Raw genomic sequence first — 10,939 nt, forward strand, 5'->3', positions numbered from 1 at the left:
GGCCGTGAGCGACACCCCGGCTAGATCTCCTTGCGGATGGAACCCGAATAGGCGATAAACCTGGACGAGAGACTTGTGTGGTTAGTCAGGTCATGGCCGACTCCCTCGCCAGGCTTCCGCTTGAAGGTTGCCGAGATACATGACGTGTACATGGCGGTAAGTGGCGAGAGCGTGTGTGAAGAAGTACACCCCTGCAGGGTTAACATTATCTATTCGAATAGCCGTGTCCGCGGAAAAGGACTTCTGGGTTGCCTATACAGTTCATAGACAAGTGAAAGTGGATACTCTAAAATACGCAAGATAAGCGTGAGTGCTATGGATGGCGTTCTCGTAGGGTGACGGGAGCGGATCCATAGTGGGGTATTGATATGGTGAATATGTGGACTCGTGTGCGCCACCTCAAAAGAGTTACATTGCAGTCGTAGTTCAAGATAGCCACCGAGTCAAAGTTGGCTTGCTGCAGTCAAACTTCACCATCCCCTTTGTTGATAATGATGCATATGTAGATAGTTCTGATGTAAGTCTTGCTGGGTACATTTGTACTCACGTTTGCCTATTTTATGTTTTTGCAGAGAGACTTCAGTCTCACTAGTAGTACCTTGTGGACTTCAACGTTTAGCTTGTTACCTCAGCTACGATCTTGTGCCCTCGGCAGGATCTGGTGGATAGTCATGCTTCTAAGCGTTTTTCATTTGTAGATGTCTGTACTCAGACATGATAAGCTTCCTCTTGTGCTTGACTTCTATGCTCTGAATGTTGAGTCGTGAGACCCATGTTTGTAATATCTCGCTCCTCGGAGCTTATTGAATAAAATACTTGTAGAGTCATGTTGTGATGCCATGTTGTATTTGCACATATCGAGCATATTGTGTTTATGTTATTGAAATGCTTGGTATGTGTGGGATCTGACTATCTAGTTGTTTATCCTTAGTAGCCTCTCTTACCGGGAAATGTCTCCTAGTGCTTCCACTGAGCCATGGTAGCTTGCTACTGCTCCGGAACACTTAGGCTGGCCGGCATGTGTCCTTGTTCGTTCCTGTGTCTGTCCCTTCGGGGAAATGCCACACGATGAATACCGGAGTCCTGTTAGCCCGCTATAGCCCGGTTCACCGGAGTCCTGCTAGCCCAGTGCTACAGCCTGGATTCACTCGCTGATGACCGACATGTTCGATGCTGGGTCATGGATGCCTGTCCCAGTAAGTTTGTGCCACTTTGGGTTTACGACTAGCCATGTTAGCCCGGGCTCCTTATCATATGGATGCTAGAGACACTATCATATAGGTGTGCCAAAAGGCGCAAACAGTCCCGGGCAAAGGTAAGGCGACACCCGTGGGGATACCGTGCGTGAGGCCGCAAAGTGATATGAGGTGTTACATGCTAGATCAATGTGGCATTGAGTCGGGGTCCTGACAGGAGGGGTGGTTGAACAGGAGCCCGTAGAGAGGGATGGTTGAACAGTAGCCGGTGGAGAAGCGCACGGTGGAGGCTGGATGAAAAGGAGCCTGTGGAAGCTGGAGGAGGTCGACGGTGGATGAACAGTAGCCCGTGGAGGCTGGAGGAGGTCGATGGTGGAGATGAACAGTATCCCGTGGAGTGCCATTTTGCGGTACGCCACACCCCTCCCGATGAATTGGACCCCCGTTTTGACTGTAGCGCTCCAACACAAGTCCGTTTCATCCGTTTTGTGGTACGCCACACCCCTCCCAATCAACAGGACCCCCGTTTTGACCGTAGGAGGTCCTTTTCCTCCGTTTTGCAGTACGCCAGACTCCTCCCGATGAACAGGATCCCGTTTCGAATGTGGCCGGTCCAACACAGGGCTGTTTCCTCCGTTCTGCGGTACGCCATGCCTCGTTTCCATCGCCTGTTCTGTCCAAGCCCTCCCGATGAACACGACGACACATTTCGTTCCGACCTAGCCGGTTAGCTCCACATGAACACGACGACGATGTTGTTTCTCCGTTCTGACCCAGCCATGTACACGAGCCCTGGCCGTACGTATATATGCGCGAGTAGGCGTTCGAGACCCCGCTGATACGTCCATTTTGCATCATGCTTTTATATCGATATTTATCGCATTATGGGCTATTATTTCATGATATGTCATAATACTTATGGCTATTCTCTCTTATCTTACAAGGTTTACCATGAAGAGGGGGAATGCCGGCAGCTGGTATTCTGGCTGGAAAAGGAGCAAATATTGGAGACCTATTCTGCGCAACTCCAAAAGTCCTGAAACTCCACGGAATATCTTAAAATAAATAAAGAAAAATCGTCGCCAAAGATGAAGGCCAGGGGGCCCACACCCTGCTCACGAGGGTGGGGGGGGGGGCACCCCTCCCCCCTGGGCGCGCCCCCATACCTCGTGGGCCCCCTGGTGGCTCTCCGACGCCCATCTTCTCCTATATGAAGTCTTTCGATGAGGAAAAAATCATAAGCAACCTTTCGGGACGAGACTCCGCCGCCACGAGGTGGAACCTTGGCAGACCCAATCTAGGGCTCTAGCAGAGCTGTTCTGCCGGGGACACTTCCCCCCGGGAGGGGGAAATCATCACCATCGTCATCACCAATGCTCCTCTCATCGGGAGAGGGCAATCTCCATCAACATCTTCACCAGCACCATCTCATCTCCAAACCCTAGTTCATCTCTTGTATCCAATTTTTGTCTCCAAGTCCGGGATTGGTGCTAGTAGATTGCTAGTAGTGTTGATTACTACTTGTAGTTGATGCTAGTTGGTTTACTTGGTGGAAGATCATATGTTCAGATCCTTTATGCATATTATTACTCCTCTGATTATGAACATGAATATGCTTTGTGTGTAGTTACGTTTGTTCCTGAGGACAAGGGAGAAGTCTTGCTATTAGTAGTCATGTGAATTTGGTATTCGTTCGATATATTGATGAGATGTATGTTGTCTAACCTCTAGTTGTGTTATGTGCACGTCGACTACATAACACTTCACCATTATTTGGGCCTAGAGGAAGGCATTATGAAGTAATAAGTAGATGATGGGTTGCTAGATTGACAGAAGCTTGAACCCTAGTTTATGCGTTGCTTCGTAAGGGGCTGATTTGGATCCATATTTTCATGCTATGGTTAGGTTTACCTTAATACTTTTGTTGTAGTTGCGGCTGCTTGCAATAGAGGTTAATCGTAAGTGGGATGCTTGTTCAAGTAAGAACAGCACCCAAGCACCGATCCACCCACATATCAAATTATCAAAGTATCGAACGTGAATCATATGAGCGTGATGAAACCTAGCTTGACGATATGCCCACGTGTCCTCGGGAGCGCTTTTCCTATTATAAGAGTTTGTTCCGGCTTGTCCTTTGCTACAAAAGGATTGGGCCACCTTGCTGCACTTTATTTACTTTTGTTACTTGTTGCTCGTTACAATTTATCTTATCACAAAACTATCTGTTATCACTTATTTCAGTACTTGCAGAGAATACCTTGCTGAAAACCGCTTATCATTTCCTTCTGCTCCTCATTGGGTTCGACACTCTTACTCATCGAAAGGACTACGATAGATCCCCTATACTTGTGGGTCATCAACACTCTTTTCTAGCGCCATTGTCGGGGAGTGTAGTGCCTTTGGTAAGTAGTAGGGGGCGATGAGGCCTTTGCGGCATCACAGTCGACCACGGGAGGCAGGAGCATGCGACACGACCGGTGCTACTTTGGGCGGCTGGAGCAAGAAGACCAGAGGTTGAAGAAGCACTACGGCCGTTGGATGGACATCGTACGGTCACTGGAGCTAGAATCGTTCATATTGACTAAGTTGACAAAGCCCTCCATCCCCGTCAATTTAGTTGGCCCACAAGTCAGCCTCCCACCAAGGTGGGTCCCAGCTAGCAGGGGGAGTATTCATTTTTGTGCATAATAAGGAGGCACTTCCGGTGGGTCCGAGCTGACAGCGGGGGGAACTTTTTTCGCGAAATACGGTGGCCCGTCTGGTGGGTCCCAGCAATCAAGGGGGAAACGGTTTTTTTCACGAAATACGGTGGCTTGTCCGGTGGGTTCGTGTTGTCAGGTGGAGGAATCATTATTTTGCTAGTAATAAGGAGGCACTTCCTTGCGGCTGCCGTGGACCTGCACGTACAGTATTCTTTCGATTGAAGTTAGTCGTTGACCACATTGACCACGCCGCGCCGAGAGCACCATGGCGGTGAACGACGGCGAGGCCTAAGAAGGAGTTGACACGGAGCTGGGGAAGACGCGACAGTGGATGCCCACACGGAGAGGAGTACGAGGGTTCACTGGTTCGGCTATGGTGTGAGGCTGTTGTCGCCGTAGAATAACACGGGGTGTGGGTGAGTGTAGGGATGGCCTGGCCAGCGGTGGGAGTAGTATGGGGACGGTGAGGCCTCCACGGCAGCACAGCCGGCCACGGGAGGCAGGAGCATGCGGCACGACCGGTGCTGCTTTGGGCGGCTAGAGCTAGAAGACTAGAGGTTGAAGAAGCACTACGGCCGTTGGATGGACATCGTACGGTCACTGGAGCTAGAATCGTTCATATATTGACTAAGTTGACAAAGCCCTCCATCCCCGTCAACTTAGTAGGTCCACAAGTCAGCCTCCCACTATGGTGGGTCCCAGCTGGCAGGGGGTATTCATTTTTTGTGCGCAATAAGAAGACACTTCCTTGCGTGCGAAGATACAGAGGCCCTTCCGGCGGGTCCCAGATGCCAGGTGGAGGAATCATTATTTTGCGCGTAATAAGGAGGCATTTCCTTGTGTGCGGTCGTGGACCCAGCTGTCAGCCTCTCCACGTACAGTCCACTTCCGATGGATGTCGTTCTTTGACCAAGTTGACCACGCTACCCCGAGAGCACCAGGGCGGTGGACGAGGTGAGGACTATGAAGGGAACGACACGAAGCCGGGGAAGACACGACAGTGGCTGCCCATGCGGTGGAGAATACGAGGGTTGATTGGTTCGGCTGCCGTCGCTGGAAAATAACAGGAGGTGTGGGTGAGTAGAGGGATGGACAGGCCAGGGATGCGAGTATGATGGGGCCATGAGGCCTGCCCGGCAGCACAGCCGGCCACGGGAGGCAGGAGCAGGCGGTTCCGATGGCGCTGGTTTCGGCGGTTGGGGCAGGAAGATCAGACACTGAAGAAGCACGATTCTCGTTATATTGACATCTAACGGTTTGACGCTGGTAGAGTCGATTGTTGACTAAGTTTCTTTTTTGAGAAACCTTGTGTACGCATGAACTTAGTAGGCCCACAAGTCAGCCTCCAAATCTGTGGAAGACAACATAAAGCCCATTTGCTATTTTCTTGTAATTTGCAGCCCATTTGCTAATTCTTAAGTAATTTATTACAGCCCATTTTCTTCCCAGGACCACAGTCAAAAAGTTCAACTTTATTTTGCATATTTCGGTGGAGTCCGAACTGTTGTAATCCCGAAATGATAAATATTTTTTTAACAACTTATTGATTTGCCAAAAAAATCGTTTTGTTTTTGTAAGCAAATAAGACGTGGGACAATTGAGTTTGTTTAAGGGAAAACTAGTGGTATAATATCAGCGTTGGGTGGGAAAAAACAACAAAAATAAGGATGTAAATATGAAAAGGGAATTTTATGTGTTTTCAATATAATGATACCTATATATGAACTAGTAAGACTATAGGTAGAGATTAGAAAACGGATGTAGGACATGCGTTTCAAGAGGAAAATAGAACTGGGCTGTGTGTCTGGTTCCGTAAAAAAACTGCCTGCGGATGTTGTAAGACAAAATATAACTAACGTTGGTGGGCCAGAGGCCACTAGATACCTACTGGATCTTTGTGCCCCGTTGTCGTCATGGGCTGGGCCTGTTAAAAACAAAACCAGGCCTGGGCAGTCTACAACCCAGTTGAAACTTGCTCGACCTGAAAAAACAATATACATGCTCAATAAATGAGATAATTCTGCAAATACAGACTGATAACTGGGATGCAGCAGGGATATTTTTTTTCATCGTGATAATAAGTGCACGCACCTGTTTCAGAAAAAAATGGAGAACTGGGAATTCGAAGGGCTGGTGCTTATGCTACCCATAGAATAAAAATCAAGTACCTGAAAATTCATTTCGAAACAAATGATTCAGCTTTATATCCACGTTGACCCTCGGCATGATGGTTGGAAGCAAATGCAAGTTCATACCAAAAGATCGTTAACAACAATACCATCTTGCCGACGGCAAGGTAGTACAACTTCCAATACCAATACCAATATTTTTACTCCTGGCCCTAGTGTTGCATTACCCAGTTGGTCCTCTGTTGGTCGAAGTTCTTGTTGGTGTGCAGCAGCAGAACCTTTGTGTTGCCCGTCTGTTGGCCGTTGACCATCATCGGCAAGGTATTGCCGGTCTTGTGTGCCAGGGAAACTGATCCACGAACACCTATGGGACCGGCGGACCGAGCCCCTTTCAGTTCGGCGGGGGGCGGAGGTCGCATGAAGAGCGGATCGAGGCGAAGCACACGAGCAGTTTACCCAGCTTCGGAGCTCTCCGGAGAGATAATACTCCTACTGCTGCTTGTCTGAATGTATTGAGTTCTTGCTCGGGAGCGTTGAGTGCTACAGTACACACTAGCTGCTAACGAGATCGAGCGTGAGTGTTTTTATGCCTTCTAACCCCTCTCTGCGTTGTGCATGGGCCTCCTTTTATATGCTCAAGGGGTCACCGACAGGTGGCAAAGTAGACAAGGGTAAAAATGGAAAAGGAATTGCGGTAGGTACAACTACCTGCACAGTGTATCATACCTAACCCTGACGGCAGGGGACAAAGGCATTAAATGCCCGTCTGCGTCGCCCAAATAGTGCAAACAGGGACCGTCCGGGATGCCACCCCTTGCCACGATGGCAATCTTGTCAGCGCCGCTTGCCACCGCGCACCGCTGGCTGCACAGCCTCTTGCCACGCGTGCCTGGAAAGGCCTCAGGGCGACACGTTGGTGGATGTGCTGGAGCGCGGGTACAGAGTGGTAGCCTGCCGCGGTCGTTGTCTTGTCGCGTCCGGAAGCTTGTCGCTCACCGGGCCTTGCCGGGACGCGTGGCGCGTCGCGGAAAGTTCCTTGAGATGCCTTGGTTGGCCTTCCCGGCAAGCTCCTCTTGCCGGGGCCTTGTCTCCTTGGCTTGAATACTTTGTTCTTGAATGGCTTCCCTGCAAGCTCCTCTTGCCGGGGCCTTGTCTCCTTGGCTTGAATACTTTGCTCTTGAATGGCTCCAAAGTAACCACGGAGGACCTTGGCGGTCACCCGGCAAGCCTTGCCGCGGGGTGCTGCGACTGCCCGTGCACAAGTTCGGGATACTAGGGTACCCCTACTCTAGTACACCGACATTGTGCCACATCGCGTGCATGCCGCACTCCGACTGTATCTTGCGACTCGTCCACGTGCCCCTTTTGAACACCCTGGAATTGCGCTGGAAGATATGCTTCCTTAGTCCACTCCGTGTGATACCTGCAGTATTGTCGAATACAGGTTTTAGTGTACATAGTTGGCATTTTCATAACATCTTTGGCATGTTGCAGTCACTTGTTTCACTTTTTATTAACTATCAAATTGTAATTGCTTCACCAGGTCTGCGTCTAAAAATAAAAATAGAGCTATAAACAAAGGCATATGTTTGTGCAAGTAGACGGCCGGTCGGTGTCTTACCTGGAAGTTTCTCAGGTTGGGTGTATCATATGTCGTGCTCGCTGTCGATGGTTGGTATGAACAAATTGATGAGAGGGCGAGATCTCGCGCTGTCAGCACTCACTTTGGCCTCAAGGTGCTCGATCATCTCCTGATCTGTGGGATCAAACTTGACACCAGCCGGCAGCACCGGCCAATCCTCCTTCGACTTGCATCAGTAATTCTAGTTATATGGTACTCAATGTATGATCAATCGACTGTTTTAAGTGAATGATGAAAGATTTCGAATCTGAAGTCCAGAATACCCGAACACGCCGCTGGGATTCTTGTGTCACCTCACGCGCAGCGTGTTATCACGTCAATTCAATGTGTGGACATGATGATTTTTTTTAAACTAGACATGATGAATAATTTGACCGATGTATACTAGTACTGCTACTGTACTACTTACTAGTCGCATTTAGTGTCACAATTTATACATAGGTTTAACTAACAAGTACGCACTCAAAGCCTAATTGTATATATATATATATATATATATATATATAGCTTCTACAGAGCATCTCCATCATCATTATCAGTACATCCTACGCAGGTGAGTTAGGATGCACTTGATCCCAGGAAGGTATCTATCCTTCAAACCAGAGGACTGCTTCAAACTAACAACAGTACATAATAGCCAACAAAAGACGGTCGTGCTACAGCAGCAGAATACATGGCTCAGTGTAGATATTAGCACGAATCAAGTTGTGCATATTTGCTGTTGGCATGAACCACATCGCCACATGTCGGGGTTGCAAAAGCCATCCATCGCATGGAAGCTTGATGCCTTTCACACACTGAAGATTATCTGGCAACAAGCTGTGTCGACGAATCTCTGGATATGGTGATTTATGAAACCAATGGTATGATGTGTAAACATAGTCCCCCGACAATTGGAAGTTGCATAGCACAGTAATCATTGCCGGTGATATGATCGATGATTATTTGGATGATCGGATAATTGAGCCCGAGGAACAAGGAGTGGTTGTCGAGGCTGTAAACCTACCTACAGTTGAATACGCCTGGCCCAACGGAGCTGGGATCTTTCTCGAACATGAAGCAGCCATAGCCATCAATGTCACGAATGCCCCACGCATTGTACTGCATGTGGCTTGATGTAATGGTTTGGTCAATTTGGTACGTGCGAATGAGCATCAAATGACCGTCGTCACCTGAACGAGCGATAAACCACCACCCATCGGCTGGTATGATTCCAGGTCCTGGAATCATGAAGGCCAGCGCATTTGCGTCCGCCGCAACAATTCAAATTGGAGACCAAAAGGACAAAAATAAACAATCATGTTCAGAGTATGTGTGAAATTAAGATTATTATAACAGTGACACATATCATAGACAAAGAATTGCAATGCCGTGGTCATAATCATACCCCAAGTTAGAAAAATAAGCCAATGGGTTTCATATTCTAGCAATATGTCATGTTTCAAACATCATGTACCAATGAGAAGAAAACAGCTATGACAGAGCCTACTCATATTCTACCATAGCACTTACTACTACTGTTCTCATATCAACTCTAAGCAATAACATGCGTTGTTATAAAAATCTTGGAAATGAGAGTAACATATAGCAATCATGATGTTATGCTCATAATATGTATTCTAACAATCATTAGATGCCAATTGTTCTCATATCAACTCTAACAATAACATGTGTGGTCATAAAAAACTAGGAAATGAGAGGAACATATACTCCCTCCGTCCCAAAATAACTGTCTTAAGCTCAGTACAACTTTGTACTAGAGCTAGTACAAATTTGAGACACTTATTTTGGGACGGAGGGAGTAGCAATGATGTGGTTATAGACATACTATCTATTCTAAATTTGTAACAATGAATAGGCAGTCGTATTCATAAGGTAAAGATGTGATGAGGTAGAACAATTACAGGACGATAGATTCCACCAGTATAGGCAGCCAATATGTGCGTCGACAGCGTAGACAATGCCATCGTGCACTATAGCGTTAGACAGAAATGTTGCCTCAACAGGATTGATGATGAGCCATAACCATGTATGGCAACTGGATTCCAGATAGACTAATCCCATGTTGAACAAGGCAATGAGCTTGTAATCCATGTAGTCTTCTGATGGTGCGGGCACTTCGCAGATTACAACTATCAGCAATTAGAGTTTGAGGCAAAAGCTTGATCTGTCTCGTGCGTAGTAGGCAGGAGTGTCCAACGGGCCATGAGGCTCGATGGCGGCGGCATCCAATGATGGAAGGGTGATCTCTCGCTGGGTGTAGATATCCACGAGACGCCACGGACTACCAGATTAGTGGATGAGGACGATCCAATTGGCCTTCATGCCCGCCTAGTAGTGGCCGCGCATGAAGGACAGGTGGACGGGTAGTGGTAGCATGTCGAGGGGTACCACGGCAACCTCCGTAGGATCGTCAATCTGGTGTCTGGGCCACCTACGAGGATCGGGCATCAGCAAGCAGGGTGTCTTGAAAAGTGCCGGCCGGTTGCAGACGAGTAGACGGCACAAAGACACCAAGCATGCGGCCAGACAGACGGTGCTGAGTAGGTCCATACGGTTACAGATCTGCTCCAAGAGAACATAAGGGAGGGAATTCCAATCGTGGCTCTGCGTGTCAGTCGGTTCTGCCATTGGGGTTTTTGCTCCCTGCGAGCCAGCGGGGAAGTGGATTCGGGCGGGAGAGCGAAGAAGCTTCTCCTTTTGTGGCCGAGCAGAGAGCGGGGGAATATGGTACGCGCGAGCTACCAAGGAAGATGGCGCGGACGGGCGAGCAGTGAGTGGGGGTAAATAGTGCGCGGCCGATGATGGGGAAGAGAGGAGGAAGAAGAAGAGAGGAGGAAGAAGAGTGGAAGGCGGGGAAGAAAGTGCATTAAATCTCAATTCTACTAGTACTACTACCAGGATATACCGTCCTTCGGAGTGTAAATAGTTACACCGATGACATGTTGGTCTACCACAAGAGGGCCCATATGTCAGTTAATGGAGGACAAAGGTGCGTAGGCATATTTGTGGAAGCATGCTCTACTGGCAAACATGATGGCCGTACTGGGTAAGTCTGATTTAGTAACACCAACATGATGGTTCAGCTTATTAATTACATGTCCCATCTGCTGTAGCGTGTATTGTCACTTCACTCAGAAGAGTATTTGAATAGTTCTCTCTGACCGAGATGGGGAATAATGGATAGCGAAGACTTCTTTTCTACAGTATCCCTATGCCTCTACGCTCACTTCACTCATTTTGCTCCGTACCTAGTCACTTGTTGAAATC

The sequence above is a fragment of the Triticum aestivum genome, chromosome 1B (genome assembly GCF_018294505.1).
Source record: "Triticum aestivum cultivar Chinese Spring chromosome 1B, IWGSC CS RefSeq v2.1, whole genome shotgun sequence".
NCBI lineage: Eukaryota > Viridiplantae > Streptophyta > Magnoliopsida > Poales > Poaceae > Triticum > Triticum aestivum.